Genomic DNA, 16918 nt, shown 5'->3' on the forward strand with positions numbered 1-16918 from the left:
GCTCTTCTTTTGTATATCTACATTCTTTCTAGAGATGGATATTGATGAAATGATACATTTCATTTCTCTCAAATGTTTAAAGGGCCGGGCACGGTGGCTCACGCCTGTAATTCCAGCACTTTGGGAGACCGAGGCAGGCGGATCATGAGGTCAGGAGTTCAAGACCAGCCTGGCCAATATGGTGAAACCCTGTTTCTACTAAAAAACACAAAAATTAGCCGAGTGTGGCAGCACACGCCTGTAGTCCCACCTACTCAGGAGGCTGAGGCAGAAGAATTGCTTGAACCTGGTGGGCAGAGGTTGCACTGAACTGAGATCACGCCACTGTACTCGGGTCTGGGTGACAGAATGAGACTCTGTCTAAAAAAAAAAAAAGAGAGAAAGAAAGAGAGACAGAAAGAAAGAAAAAAAGAAAGAAAGAAAGAAAAAGAAAGAAAGAAAGAACATGTTTAAAGAGGGAATTAATGTTTTCTGAAGCTCTGCATGAGTTTTCAAAAATCCGTAGGATGGTGCATTTTTAATAACTCCAACTAATTACACCTTTTAAGATTAGGCTGAAACCTTTACGTTGAGCACCATTGAAAACTACCAATAAAACCAATTTATTATGAACAGAACATGGTTTCAATAGGAAAATACCTACAGGAGACAGCCATTTGTACAAGAAAGATTTTCCCCTGTTCAAGTTTGAGGAGATCTACAGTAAATCCATCCAACAAAGGAATGTTCTTTGTAAGTGTTAAAATGATGTGCACAGCTTTCTTCTTTGCTGAGAACAGTGGGCTGAATTAATGTAGTATTTGTTTTCTACCCAGTAAATTATGATGGTAATGAGGAAGGGGAGGGCCGTGTGGAGGATGACAGCTCTGGAGACCCAGAAAGGCATTCATTTACCAGGTTTCACTTTTATTACCTATTCCCCAGTGTCTTGGATCTAAAAAAATAGATGCCCTATCTATTTTTGGCATGCCCTAAGCAGCAAAATATGTTTGTCTTAGATGATAGAATCATAAGGTAGAAAAAGATCCAATGAATTATCCAGTTTAACCCTACCTGTATTAGTCCATTTTCACCTGCTATGAAGCAATACCTGAGACTGGGTAATTTATAAAGAAAAGCGGTTTAATTGACTCACAGTTCCACAGGGCTGGGGAGGCTTCAGGAAACTTACAATCATGGCAGAAGGGAAAGCAAGCACGTCCTTTTTCACAAGGTGGCAGGAGAGAGTAGCACCAGCAGGTGAAATGCCAGATGCTTATAAAACCATAAAATCCCGTGAGAACTCACTTCCTATCACAAGACCAGCATGGAGGTAACCACCCCCACGATTCAATTACCTCCCACGACATGGGGGTTATGGGAACTACAATTCAAGATGTGATTTGGGTGGGGACACAGCCAAACCATGTCACCACCCAAGGTCCATTTTACAGATAAATAAACCGAGAGTCAGAGACGGCCAGAGATTTCTTCCCGTAGAAAGTGGCAGCATCAAGGCTTCCAAATCTCTAGTCAGTGTTCTTTCTACACCAAGCACTCATTTGTTCTCACTCACCATGACTGTCATTCATTTTGGATAGCCAAGGCCGACAAAACCCTAAATACTGGTGCCAAACCAAATGTACATGTTCTTAAAACATCTCACATAAAGCCATATTTAATATCAGAACTTGTCCAGACTTTTAAAAATGCAGTGAATCATATATTGGAAATGAGAGGGGCATAGATTGGACTACATTGTGATGTCCTCAGAGACAGGAGTCTACTTAATGCAAGGCTAGGCAGTGGCGGACCCGAGGGCCCAAGGGCAGTAATGTCCCGGGGGAAATGCCTCCAGGAAGTCTCCTCTGCCTCCTGCTCATTCTTCTTCCTCCCCTCTTTCTCCATCACCTCCTCTACTGCCTCTCTTCAGCTCCATTGTATCCTGGCACTGAGGACAGAGGCGGTAAGGATTTTCATATGACATTCATATCATTTTCTTTCAGCTTAGGTACTCATTGAGGAAAAAGAATTAGTAAAATCCATTGAACATGTGGAAAATTTTCAACTTTAGTGCAGACCTGGGTGAGAATCTTCCCTCAGCCATTAAAATATATAGGTCCTTCCCCTTTCTATCTTTCTTCCTTCCTTGCTTCCCCTTCCTTCCTTGCTTCCCTTTCCTTCCTCCTTCCTCCCTTCCTTCCTTCCTTCCCTTTCCTTCCTCCTTCCTCCCTTCCTTCCTTCCTTCCTTCCTTCCTTCCTTCCTTCCTTCCTTCCTTCCTTCCTTCCTTCCTTCCTTTCCTTCCTTCCTTCCTTCCCTTCCCTCCCTCCCTCTTTCCTTCCTTCTTTCCTTCCCTCCTTCCTTCCTTTCTTCTTTCCTTCCTTTCTCCCTTTCTTTCAGAGATGGGCATCTCACTTTGTTGCTCAGGCTCGCATTGAACTTCTGTCCTCAAGTGACCCTCCCACCTGCGCCTCCCAAAGTTTTGGGATTACAAACATGAGCCACTGCACCCAGCCTCACACACATCTTTAGAAAATATATTACTCTGTCAAGACCAGCCTGGCCAATATGGTGAAACCCTGTCTCTACTAAAAATACAAAAATTAGTCAGGCAGTAGTGGCATGTACCTGTAATCCCAGCTACTCGGGAGGCTGAGGCCAGAGAATCGCCTGAGCCTGGGAGATGGAGGTTGCAGTGAGCCGAGATCGTGCTACCGCACTCCAGTCTGGGCGACAGAGTAAGACCCTGTCTCAAAAAAAAAAAAAAAAAAGAAAGAAAATATATTACTCTGCAACTTACTGTCATTTTAATATAAACATCTTTCCAGATCAGTATGCAATAACCATCTCTCAATCTAAATTATTTTTAATGTGTTAGATATCCTGCATATAGATATACATTATCAGCTCAACTACTCCCCTATTTATGAATGTAGTTGGACTTGCTATTGCAAACAATGCAGTAATAATGTGCCTAGCCCTGCGTCTGCCACATAGTAAGTCCAAATGTTAGGTTTCCTATCTTCCTTAGCTATTTTGCTGCCTTCATAGTCAGAAAGGGAATTAGAATGGACACTGAGGTTAGCAACTCCAAATACCCCACTACTAATTATTTTGTACATCTCTCCTTGCTGAGTCTGGAAGTTTTCCTTGGTTTCTGAATTTGCATTTGGCACTAGTCCTTTCCCTACTTTATTTCAAAGGCAGAGATCTCAAAATGTTACATCTGTCTGGAGTAGCTCTAACAGCAGTAAAAAAATGCTCCAGAATGGGACAGGTGGAGCAGCATCACGCTGTGAAAGCATTTCGAGCAAGGAAAACACCATGCAATTCTGGATTAAACTCCAGCTCTAACTAAGGTGACCATTGTTTCTATTTTGAAAGGGTGGTGAGGAAAAGCAAATCAAAGCCCTAGAAATGAAAAGATCCTGAATTCTCAATCCAACGACCAGAGAAGCATGGAGGTTTCCTTTTCTAAAGTATAGGAAATACACTCGTCTTATAATTTTATGAGTCTCCTTTCAATCTATATAAATGATTCCTCTTTTTTGAATGTCTATTTGTTGCCACATATGGTCTACAATTGTAGTTACTCCGTTGAAATCCTTAACTATCCTAGCCCAAGAGTGTGAACTTCAGAATACACAGAAATCTGAATTCATACCTTGGCTACGGCTCTTATTTACTAGTGATTGATACCCAGAGAAATGCTCAGTCTCTCTGGGTCTTCACTTCCTCATCTGTATAGTGGGGATAACTTGTTAGATCTGGCATGGGCTGCTATCAAAGGGTTAAATCAAAGTAATGGATGGCAAGTATGTGATACATAGTGAGTGCTCAATAACAGTGCTCTTCAGTCTAGGCCGGCAACTAAATGGAAACACTGGGCCTAGTGTATTAAATAGTGTATAACGTGCCCTATCATATAGCTTACAGTGTATTTGCTGTTCATTGATTTCCATGGAATTGCCAGAAGTTAATCCTTTGAGAGCACTCCAGAGCTAACTAAGCTGACATTGGCCTCACATCCAAGGAAACCTAAGTTATAGAACGAAGAACTCACCCAAAACTTAAGCACTGGCATTTCTTGGGATGTCTGCTTGAGGCTGAAGCCTATGGGTGAGTTTTGGACAGTTCCACAACAGCCCTGCTTGTTCCCATTGTGAAACATATTAAATAATAATTAAGCCAGGCATGGTGGCTCACAACTGTAATCCCAGCACTTTGGGAGCCCGAGGCAGTCAGATCACCTGAGGTCAGGAGTCTAAGACTAGCCTGGCCAACATGGTGAAATCCCATATCTACTAAAAATACAAAAATTAGCTGGGCATGGTGGTGGACACCTATAATCCCAATTACTCAGAAGGCTGAGGCAGGAGAATCACTTGAACCCAGGAGGCAGAGGTTGCAGTGAGCCAAGATCGCACCATTGCCTTCCAGCCTGGGTGACAAGAGCGAAACACTGTCTCAAAAAAATAATAATAATTAGCAATAAGGTAATGAGGAAAGTGACAGTTCTAACAAATCTTTTAAAACCTTGTTCTGTCTTTCCCAGCTGATTGGGGTCTAATATGGTCTCCTAAGTTTTATGAGAGAAAGAAACCTTCTTTAAAAAACAGGAGGAGGAAAGGCAAATGGAGATAATTAACATATAAGATGCTGGAACAGGAAGCAAATTCTTCAAGCAGTGATGTATTTGGGGATGATGGTAGTAGACTACTGATGCTCTCATTTAGTTGGTAAATGTTGAAGACTTACCTCCTCTTTCCCAAAGAAAGAGAATTTACTACATGTAGAACACACAAAGCCAGGGCATCCTGGGCATGAAGGAATGCTGCAATTTACCTGATCAGCTTCATGGAGCCTTTTAGTGACCCTGAGCTCATTCCTTCCTGAGGTTCTCTCTCTTCCAAAAATGAGCCCTATTGCCTATTCCAACCTAAATCAAATACCCTTAGTTCCTATTTGTTAGTTTCCAGGTCCTTCAACAAGCTAGTTTCTCCCCTCTGGGCCTACGTCAGTTATTAATATTCCTAAAAAGTGAGACTCAGGGGCCGGGTGCAGTGGCTCACACTTATAATCCCAGCACTTTGGGAGGCTGAGGTGGGTGGATCGCTTGAGCCCAAGAGTTCAAGACCAGTTTGGGCAACATGGCAAAACCCTATCTCTAAATAAATAAATAAATAAATAAATAAATAAAAATACAAAACTAGCTGGTCTTGGTGATGCAAATCTATAGTCCCAGCTACCCAGGAGGCTGAAGTGGGAGGATCACTTGAGCACAGGAGGTAGAGGCTGCAGTGAACCCAGACTGACCCACTGCACTCCAGTCTGGATGATAGAGAGAGACGCTGTCTCAAAAATAAATAAATAAATAAAAATAAATTAAAAAAAAAAAAAAGAAGTGGGATTTACTCCTTTTGCAATGATTTGCTAGTATCCACCATGAAGCATAGTTTTATTCATAAATGTCTGCATTTCAGATTACAGAGAAAAAATTGGAAACCATCCAAAAATGGAAGAGAACTGAATAAATAATGATATAGCCACATGATGCAGTATTTGCAGCCATTATAAGATGTTTTAAAGAAAAAAAGTTTATAAACATGGAAAAGTTTTCTAAAGGCATGATACAAAATTATATACATATTATATAAACATTTCACAGAAAAAAAGATGGAGATACAACAAAATGATAAAAGTACTACATTTAGTGGCACTTTCCTGTTTGTTTTTCTATGCCTTCTAAATTTTCTATAATGTGCATTTACTACTCATTAGAGTGGAAATTAAAATAAAGGAAGGGAGAGTGTTTGCTGAATGCAGGGCTTTAATCAGGGTCTTTCTTACCAGTAGAATGAAGCAGCCCCACCACGACCTTTATTTTAAACAGTATATTAGCAATTACTGAGTCTGTTTGTTTCTTAGTAATGTGGCCCTAAGTCCATTACCTTTTTTTGGCTGTTATCTCTATACTCAGCTTATAGTCCACAAAAACCTTTTTTGTAAAACCAAGAATTCTAGACTTTATCTCTCCATTATTTTGTACCAATGGTTTGGAAAGACAAGTGACAGTTCATTTTCCTAGGTTTAGCCCATTGTCCAAATTTGTTAGGATCCCTTTTGGTACCAACTTTGTCTTCTCATACAAGAGCTACTTCTTCCAGTGGTAGGTCATTTGCAAATTTTCTTAACCTGCCCCCAGTATCCTCAAACCAGAAATTTGTTAAAATGCCACATAAGGTAAAATGAGGACAGAAACTGTGATTTCACACCAGCACAGATCCATCAATGAGCAACCTTTGAAAACAGCTTTGGAAGGGTTAGACACCCACTTCATTAAACCCCTACCCAACCCTCATCTCTCCCTCTTATCCAAAGATTTTATGAGAAATTGTTCGATGACTCTTTGGAACCAACACATAAACATTCCTGGATAAAGATGTCGTAAGATTCTCATACAGCCTGTGGATTTTCTTATTTTTGACTAAGGGATACTTATTTTCTGCTATTCTATGGGAAATAGCATAAAATCAGTAGCAAAGATAAGAAAAGATTCAGTATCTCTAGATTAATGCATATCACATTGACCAAACCAGAAAGTTTGCTGCATTTAAATTGTCTTAGGGCCAGGCATGGTGGCTCCCACCTGTAATCTCAGCACTGTGGGAGGCCGAGGCAGGCGGATCACCTGAGGTCAGGAGTTTGAGACCAGTCTGACCAACACAGTGAAACCCTGTCTCTACTAAAATCACAAAAAATTAGCCGGGTGTGGTGGCAGGTGCCTGTAATCCCAGCTACTCGGGACACTGAGAAACGAGAATCGCTTGTACCCAGGATGTGGAGGTTGCAGTGAGCCAAAATTGCACCACTGCACTCCAGCCTGGGCAACATAGCAAGACTCTATCTCAAAAAAAAAAAATTGTCTTAGAAAATGTCTAAAGATAAAAATGTGTTAGAGGTCATATGGTATAAATTCCACTGTTATCTAGAGGAAATTATAATACATTGGAAGTTACCTTAAAGGATTCTTATCTACAAGTTACAAGGATAAATACTAGAGCACCTTTTCATAGGTCACATAGCTTGGCAAAGGTACTGATTTGCCAGTGATCAGCTGCGTGACTTTGAAAAAGCCACTTGGACCCCCCGCCCCCACAGCAAGCTTCTTTCAATTGTGAAAATGGAGATGATACCTAGCCTTAGGGGATGTACTAAAGACAGAATTAGGCAATTAATAATTGTTAACATATATTAAGGTGCTGTGTGCCACACTCCAGTACTTTGCACGGTTCACATCATTTAGTCCTCACATGACCCTAGGAAGCGGTACGATGACCATCCCTATATACTTGACATGCTAAGATATAAAGTAACTGGCCTGATCCACACAGAAAGTGTGGCCCTGGCATTTGAAGCCCGACTTCAGAGCCTGCACTCTTAGGACTACATCTACTGAGTGAATATTTATTTTTGCCTCCCAGCATCCATTCTTCTATCTTTTGGTAACAGACCCTTAAATTCTTAGACTCCCCCTATCTGTGTCTAATCCTGGTAAGACTAACAATCAGGATGTCCATCTCTCTAGCCATGACAAAAGCCAGGCTGGATTTCCCTCATGACATTATACATGGAGAGACCTGATTCCTTCCCTTAGGAATGCCTTGAAAGCCTACTTGGGGAGGCCACAGTGGCCCACACCAGTAACCCAGCACACTGGGAGGCCGAGGCAGGAGGATCACTCGAGCCCAGGAGTTTGAGAACAACTGGGCCACATGGTGAGACTCAGTCTCTACAAGAAATACAATAATTAGGCCAGGCACGGTGGAACACCTGAGGTCAGGAGTTCAAGACCAGGCTGGCCAACATGGCAAAATCCCATCTCTACTAAAAATACAAAAATTAGCAGGCCATGGTGGTGCACACTTGTAGTCCCAGCTACTTGGGAGGCTGAGGCAGAAGAATCACTTGAACTTGGGAGGCGGAAGTTGCAGTGAGCCAAGATTGGTGCCACTGCACTCCAGCCTGGGCAACAGAGAGAGGCTCTATCTTAAAAAAAAAAAAAAAATTTATATATATATTAGCTGAGCACTGTGGTACATGCTTGTAGTCCCAGCTACTCGACAGGCTAAGGTGAGAGGATCACTTGAGCCCGAGGTTAAGGTGGCAGTAAGCCATGTTTGTGCCACTGCATTCTGCCTGGACAAGAGAGCAAGACTGTCTCAAAGTAAAAAGACTATTTGGCCTGCTGCCTGGATCCAAAGAGCTACCTGTGGTTACCATCCCATTAAACCCACTTTTTTCCTAAGTTAGCTAGAGATCGTTTCTTTTGCTCAAAACTGAAGAATTGATATGTCGAAACCACGACACACTGTAATGCGTATCATGTGTGAGCAGTGGAGGATTACCAATGACTATCAGCCTCAGTTTTCTCATCTGTAAATAGAGATAATAACAGTACCCAAACTGCCCACAATTGTTATGATTAAATAAGACAATGCATGTGAGGTGCTACCGCAGCATTTGGCATGCAGAAAATACTCCGTGACACTTACTATTGCTAAGTGCTCAGTTATTTTTTAGAAAAAGGGCACTTGAGCAATTATTCCTAACAGGTGAAACAAATCTCTGAAATGGAAATAATTATGGCCAAAGACTCCATTTTCCCACAGGTAAAGTTCGAATGATTATTATGCAGGTTGCCCACAGTTGTTACGTAATTGGACTCCAACCTGAACTTTCCAAGGAATTATTTGTCCAGGGGCATATAATTCCTCCCACTACAAATCACTGAGATTGAACAGCTGCTGTTTAATAGAAGAACACCTCAGCACTCAATGCAGCTAACTTGGTCCTGACACTCCTAAAACTGAGTTAAGAGGGTGGACGATCCAAATGAACTGACAGGCAGTTTTGCTTTTTTTTTTTTTTCCAAGGACAGTTATAAAATAATATTAACACATTACTTAAGATCTCTAACTGTGAATGTGTCCTGGCTCAGACAGCATTTCAGATTGAGATGGCTACTCCTGCTGTACCCATTTCTCCTCTCAATACTGGGTTTACACCTTCTTCCTTTTCATCTTTTCCTTCCTAACTCCACTCCACAATGATCATTAATTTGTCTCATGCCTGCTTGAACATTACGTATAAGGCTTAACTATAGAGTAGAAAGTCATCAGGAAAACATTTTAACAAAATGAGCAAGACAAAAACCCAAAGACTATACGCAGTCCAGGATAGACCTTCAGAATCTGTTTATTCCACAACTGCGAAAGCACCATGTGAATTGGAACACCTGTTTTGGCACTGCCATCTGAGCCAAAAGTGCCTTCCTTAAAACCCCCACTGTGGGGTTCAGTTGGCAGGTGCTGTCATGGATCGAGGAAAGGGAAGAAACTCAGTCCTCACAGCAGTGATGCACGGTAGGGGGTGAGGGGCAGAGATGGAGCAAAGGAGCCAGCCACATGGTCAGGAGGTTGGTTAATCACAGGGAGAATGAACAAATAAGCCAATGTATTGAAGACTTTGGAAGTCCAGTTTTTAAATGTAGGGTGGAGAAGATACAATTGTGGAAAGGGAGAAGACTAGAATAAACTCTGTGGAGTAGATGTGAAATAGGGTATCAGTGTGTACTTGTTTTTAATATATATATGGATGGATGAGGTAACAAGCATAGATGCATATATTTCCAAATGTGTCCACTGGGAGAACGCACAGTGCCAATGCTAGTACAGGGGCAATGAGCACAGCCTTAGCATCCGGATCTTGGTTTTAAATACCATTCTCCACTAATATGAACCAGGACTCTTTGGAGAAATGGCTGATGTCAGGACTGGGGTAGGGAAAATAAAAGATGAGCCTGGAACATCTTGTGGTGCCAGAAAGCAAGGAAGTACTCAACGAACCATGGGGATGTATTCAAAGGACACAGGAGCTAGCTGGGAAGTGTTCCCACTACTCAAATCTTCCACAATGGCAGCATTAGAATAAATCATAATTTACAGACGATGAAACAGGAACCCATGTTCTATACTGATATGAATATTGAATAAACGGGGAAGAAGAGGCCCCATTTCTACAAAAAATTTAAAAATAATCTGGGTGTGGTGATGCATGCCTATAGTCCCAGCTAACTCCAAAAGCTGAGGGGAGAACGGCTTGAGCCCAGGAGTTTCAGGCTGCAGTGAGCTATGATCTCACCACTGCACTGTAGCCTGGGCAACAGAGCAAGACACTGTCTCAAAAGAAAAGAAAAGAAAACCACCATTTGGCAATAATTGATCCACACAAGGATCATCAATGGATGCGAAAAGTAAAGGGTAAAATTTTGAGAAATAGGATATTGACAGTCTCAAAATAGCTACCCACAAAATACCTAATTCCTCATTAATTAATAAGTACCTGTAATAATCATTTCACTGTGGATACATATGTCAAAACATAATGTTGTACTTTTAAAATTTATACCAAAAAACAAATATAAGTGCAGAAAATATTAACAGTGGAGAAATCTTGAAAACAACTGTTAAAAATTGTTAAAAATTAACATCACCAGTAATGGAAAAAATTGACATGATGTGCCTCCTGATATAATGCAGAGAAGAAGACAGCATCACCTCTCTGGTATTCCTGCCAAAAATTCACAACTTGAATCTAATCATGAGGAAATATCAGACAAATCCAAAGTGCACATCATTCTACAAAGTACCCGGCCTGCATTCTTCAAAAATGTCAAGGTCACAAAAAAGGAAAAACCAAGGAACCGCTCCAGATTGAGGCAGACTAAAGGGAAAACATAGCTAAATGCATGCTTCACCCTGAATTGGACCGTGGACCAAAAAAGGAAAGGGTTACTATAAGGATATTTTTGGAGTAAATGGCAACATTCAAATGGGGTTCGTGGATCAAATGGTAGAATTTTATCAATGCTGGTTTCCTGATTTTAAGTACTGTGGTTCTGTAGGAGTGTCCTTGTTTTTAAAAAGTATACACTTAAGTATTTAGGACTAATGGGACATCACAATTGCAACTTAGTAACAAACAGTTCAAAAAATAATGTGAATACATAGCTAGAGAGTGGTATGGAAAATATTGCAGGATGTTAACAACAGAAGAATCTAGGGGAAGGATATACAGGATCTTTTGAACTATTCTAACTTTTCTGTAAGTTTAAAATTATTTCAAAATAGTTAACAAATAAGACAAGTAGTCTTTGAGCTGTTAGGAATTTGTCACACTGAGATTTTTGTTGTTTTTGAGACAGGGTCTCACTCTGTCACCCAGGCTGGAGTGCAGTGGCACGATCATTAGCTCACTGAAGCCTCAATCTCATGGAATCCTCCTGCCTCAGCCTCCTGAGTAACTGGGACTACAGGCATGAGTCGCCACACCTGGCTAATTTTTCTGATTTTTAATAGAGGTGAGTTCTCACTATGTTGCCCAGGTTGGTCTCGATCTCCTAAGCTCAAGCAATCCTCCTGCCTTAGCCTCCCAAGGTGCTGGGATTACAGGTGTGAATCATTGTGCTGGGCCTACACTGATTTTTATACTATTAGAAAAATCTCTACTTAACGGTTTTATTATCTTAGGTAAAAGTATTCAATAAAATAGTTGAAATAACTGTGAAGCTTTTCTTAATAGGCAGTAATGTAGATAAAATGAACAACTTTCCGAATCCTCCTTATGACACATAATTTTCTCCCTGCGTTTGTCTCAAAAAAAAAAAAAAAAATCACATAGAAGAAAAACCTTGACAATTTGAATTCTGTATATTCAGGACAAGTATTTGGTTTTTCCTTATAACTGATAAAGAATTTACACAATCTCTTTAGACATTTGTTTTGATATTTAAATATGAAATTTCAACTATACTATGACCTATGGGTGAAGTTGGAAATTATAATAACTTTATAACTTTGTCATTATCTACATAATTTGGTACTTTCTAAAAGTAAAATTCCACTACTTGCATTTTATAGTTTGATATTAAATAGTTAATGTAAAATTTAAAAATCAACTGTGATAGCAAATACTTGTCCTTAGAGAGTTTTTAAAGTCCTTTTTCTTTTTAGGGTGTGTGGGGAGTCATGTGGTAACAAATGGCAACGCCACTGGGGCCAAGACCACAATGTGTTTCTAAAATAATTTACAATATTCCTAATAAGTTTGTTAAATAGACCTGAAGAGAAATGAAGTTCCAAAAATATTTAAAACAAGGGCAGTGGCAGCACCCTTGGAATAAAGTTTCCCACAGCATTACATTTGATAGTTTTGAATGTATAATATGTAGTTCCTTTTTTCTGTTTTTAACATAACAATTATGTCAGGGAAAAAAGAAAACATCTATGATAAACTGGATATTAAAGTCAACATAACCTCAGAAAATGAGGTAGGAAGGTCTCACAAATCCTTTATATACTCTCCACTTGAAATTATCACTATCAAAAATTTTAGTAGGATTCATGGAATCCTTAACAATTTCACAAAAAAGCACATACACTTTTGGTTTTCTTCGACTATATGGAGAGAGAGAGAGATGGATTCATTCATTCAGGACTCAGTGCAGTCTCAACCTCCCCAGACTCAAGTGATCCTCCCACCTCAGCCTCCCAAGTAGCTGGGACTATAGCCACCACGCCCAGCTAATTTTTCTACTTTTTGTAGAGACAGGGTTTCACCATGTTGCCCAGGCTGGTCTTGAACTCCTGAGTTCAAGCACTACGCCTGCCTTGGCCTCCCAAAGTGCTGGGATCATAGGTGTGAGCCACAGCGTCCAGCCATGAGGAGAGATTTCAAACTCTCCAAACTTCTATTTTGCTCTTTGGAATCACATTTTGACTTCAAGAGCTAAAATGAAGTGGGAGTGAGCCATGAATGAAAAGCACCAAAAAATAGAGCTGTGTGTGAATGTGTGTATAGTGGTGGGGAGGAAAAGAAAGGGAAAAGCCAAGAAGATACTCTCACTTCCAGCAAAGCCCTGGGTTTTTACATTTTGGTAATTTTTGGTATTTTCACATAAACACAAAGTGATTGAAGTGAGACAAAAACAAAAGAGGAGGTAAAAAAAATAAAATAAACATTTGGTTGGAACCTGCCCAGGTGGGAAGATTTGAATGTTCCTTCTCTAGTTTTTTTTTTTTTTTTTTTTTTTTTTTTGCGGGGGTGGGGGGGGTGGGGACAGAGTTGCGCTCTGTCACCCAGGTTGGAGTGCAGTGGCATGATCTTGGCTCACTGCAACCTCCACCTCCCAGGTTCAAGTGATTTTCCTGCCTCAGCCTCCCAAGTAGCTGGGATTACAGACACCCACCACCACGCTTGACTAATTTTTTGTATTTTTAGTAGGGACGAGGTTTCACCATGTTGGCCAGGCAGGTCTTGAACTCCTGATCTCAAGTGATCCACCTGCCTCGGCCTCCCAAAGTGCAGGGATTACAGGCATGAGCCACCACGCCTGACCTTAGTTCCCATTATTGAATGCAAATTCATTCTACATTCATTCTATGGTTACCACAAAAAAAACAAAAAAACAAAAAAAAACAAAAACTGCAATCAACCTCTCAATCACTGAATTACTATCCACTATTTATATCCTTTAAGTGATAATCAGTTCATCAATATTTTAAAGGATAATAATCTGATAAAACTCTAGAATCTTATATTAATCAAAGAAAAGTACTGAAGAAGATAAGATTTACTCTTTCTCCCCCGACCTTTACTGGACACAATATAGAATAGAAATCTATCTATTTCTCAGCATGCCATTGTCCTAAATAACAGCTGCCATTCTTAGAGAAGATAAACTGAACATATTATTCCTAAGCAAAGTGAATGTAAACTAGGGAACTGAAGCAATAACGCAGTGTAGAAGCAACAACGGATTCTCTAAGACTTGGTTCCAATCCCAACTCTGCCTTTAAATAGTTATGTGGATCTCAACCAAATCCCTTTCCCTGCACAGGGCCGTTCATTCAATACTAAAATAAGTGGGTTGAATTATATGAGTTCTATAGTCCCTTTCAGCCCTAACATTAAAAGACTCTAAGTGATAAATGTCAACTTCTTTTTAGCTCATATTAAAAATGGATGGGCTTTTCTGCAGAAATTGGTAAGCTGAATCTTAAGCTGGGTATGGTGGCTCATGCCTGTAATCCCAGGACTTTGGGAGGCCGAGGCAGCTGGATCACTTCACATCAAGAGTTCGAGACCAGCCTGGCCAACATGATGAAACCCCATCTCTATTAAAAATACAAAAATTAGCCTGACGTGGTGGCACGTGCCTGTAGTCCTAACTACTCTGGAGGCTGAGGCAGAAGAATCTCTCGAACCCAGGAAGGGGAGGTTGCAGTGAGCCAAGATTGAGCCACAGCACTCCAGCCTGGGTGACAGAGCAAGATGCTGTCTCAAAAAAAAAAAGAAGAGAAAGAAAAAAAATCAATAAGCAGAATCTTAAACTCACATGAAAATTCAAGAGACCCAGAACAGTCAAAACAATCCTGAAAGAGAACGAAAGTTGGGAAACTCACACTTCCCCAATTTCAAAAGTTACTGCAAAGCTACTGTAATGAAGACATGTGGTACTAGCATAGATATATAGATCAGTGAAACATAATTTCAAGTCCAAGAACAAACCCATACACTCATGAGCAACTGATTTTAAACAGGGGTGGCAGAAAAAATCAATGGAGAAATAGTCTTTTCAACAAATGATGCTGGGACAACTGGATATCCACATGCAAAAAAATGAATCTGGACCCCTACCTCACACCATATACAAAAATTAACCCTAGGAATAGTGACTCATGCCTGTAATCCCAGCACTTTGGCAGCCAAAGTGGGAGGATTGTTTGAGTCTGGAAGTTTGAGACGACCAGCTTGGGCAACAGAGTGAGAACCTGTCTTCACAAAAAAAATTTAAAAATTAGTCAGAAATGGTGGCACACACTTGTAGTCTCAGCTACTTGGGAGGCTGAGGTGGGAGGACTGCTTGAGGCCAGGAGGTTGAAGCTGCAGTGAGCTGTGATTGCACCAATGCACACCAGCCTGCATGACAGAGTGAGACCCTGCCTCAAAAAAAAAAAAAAAAAAAAAGATAATAATTAAAAATAAATGAAAGACCTAACTATAAGAGCCTAAACTATAAAACTATTAGAAAAAAAAAAGAGTGTAAATCTTCATGAATTTAGATGAAGGAATGGTTTTTTAGATAGAAAAAAAATTTAGTGTAAACCTTCGTGACTTTGAATGAAGGAATGGCTTTTAATATATAAAACCAAGGCCAGGCAAGGTGCCTCACACCTGTAATCCCAGCACTTTGGGGGGCCAAGGCTGGTGGATCACTTGAGGTTAGGAGTTCGGGACCAGCCTGGCCAACATGGCAAAACCATGTCTCTACTAAAAATACAAAAATTAGTCGGGCATGGTGGTGGGTGCCTGTAATCCCAGTACTCAGGAGGCTGAGGCAGGAGAATCGCTTGAATCTGGGAGGCAGAGGTTGCAGAGAGCTGAGATCACGCCACTGCACTCTAGCCTGGGTGACAAAGCGAGACTCCATCTCAAAAAAAAAAAAAAAATTATATATATATATATATATATATATAAAACCAAGCACAAAGAACCAAAGGGAAAAAAACAAATTGGACTTTATCAAAATTAAAAACTTTTGTGCTTCAAAGTACACTATCAAGAAAGTGAAAAGACAAGCCACAGAATGGAATAAAATATTTGCAAATCAATATATAATGGTTTAGTATCCAGAATATATTTAAAAAATCTCTTATATCTCAACAGTAAAGATAAACAAATTGAAAATGGACAAAGGATTTGAACAGACATTACTCCAAAATACATAATAGTCAATAAGCACATGGAAACAGGCTCCACATCATCGGTCATTAAGGAAATGCAAATCAAAACCTCAGTGAGACACTTCTTCACACACACTATGACTAAAATTTAAAAAGGGAGTTATAAATGTTGCCAAGAATGAGAAAATGGAACGCTCAAACACATGCTGGTAGAAATGCAAAATGTTGTAGCCACTTTGGAAAACAGCCTGGCAGCTCCTCAAAAGGTTAAGCAGAATTACTGTATGATTCCAGCAATTCTAATTCTTAGATATATACCCAAGAAAATTGAAACATATGTACACACACACACACACACACAAAAAAAAAAACTTGCACATGAATGTTCACAGCAGCATTCTTCTTAATAGCCAAAATCTGGAATCAACTCAAATATACATCAACAGATGAACAGATAAGTAAAGTGTGGTATATCCATTCAATGGAATAATATTCAGTCACAAAAAGGGTACTGACACATGCTACAACAGTGATGCACTCTGAAAACATTATGCTAAACGAAAGAAGTCAAACATAAAAGATCATATATTGTATTATTCAATTTTTATGAAATGTCCAGAAAAATGCAAATTCAAGGAGACAGAAAGTAGATTAATGGTTGCCAGGGGTCATAGGAAGGGGGCATGAGGAGTGACTGGTAGTGGGTATGGTGTTTCTTTTTGGAGTGATGAAAATGTTCTGGGATTATATAGTGGTAATAGTTGTACAGCTCTGCAAATATACTAAAACCAATGAATTGTACACTTTAAAAGAGTGAATTTTATGTTATGTAAATTGTATATCAATGTTTTTAAAAAGCCAAATGGCTCACCTTAAAAAATGGATTTCCTCACTTCTGTTTCAGGCCACCAAGATATTTCTAAAAATATAGAAATGTTTACAATGATATTTGACATTTATAATCCTACTGCAACAAATGCTACAATCAAATTTTTTTAACCAAATTATTTGCAGATATCAGTTGATAGTCCACATGTTATACCTATACTTGCTTCTAAATAATAAAGATCTGAAAATTCCTTCTACAGCCATACCACCCTGAACGTGCCCCATCTCATCGGAAAATTCCACT

At 39.9% G+C, this 16918-nt stretch overlaps 1 protein-coding gene across 1 annotated transcript in view; it reads right to left on the reverse strand.

Moving 5' to 3' along the window:
- Positions 1-16918, reverse strand: part of RIN3 (Ras and Rab interactor 3) — a 768425-nt gene that overhangs the window by 526251 nt on the left and 225256 nt on the right. The gene's annotated exons all lie outside the window — the stretch shown is intronic.

This window comes from Macaca thibetana, chromosome 7, assembly GCF_024542745.1.
Source record: "Macaca thibetana thibetana isolate TM-01 chromosome 7, ASM2454274v1, whole genome shotgun sequence".
NCBI lineage: Eukaryota > Metazoa > Chordata > Mammalia > Primates > Cercopithecidae > Macaca > Macaca thibetana.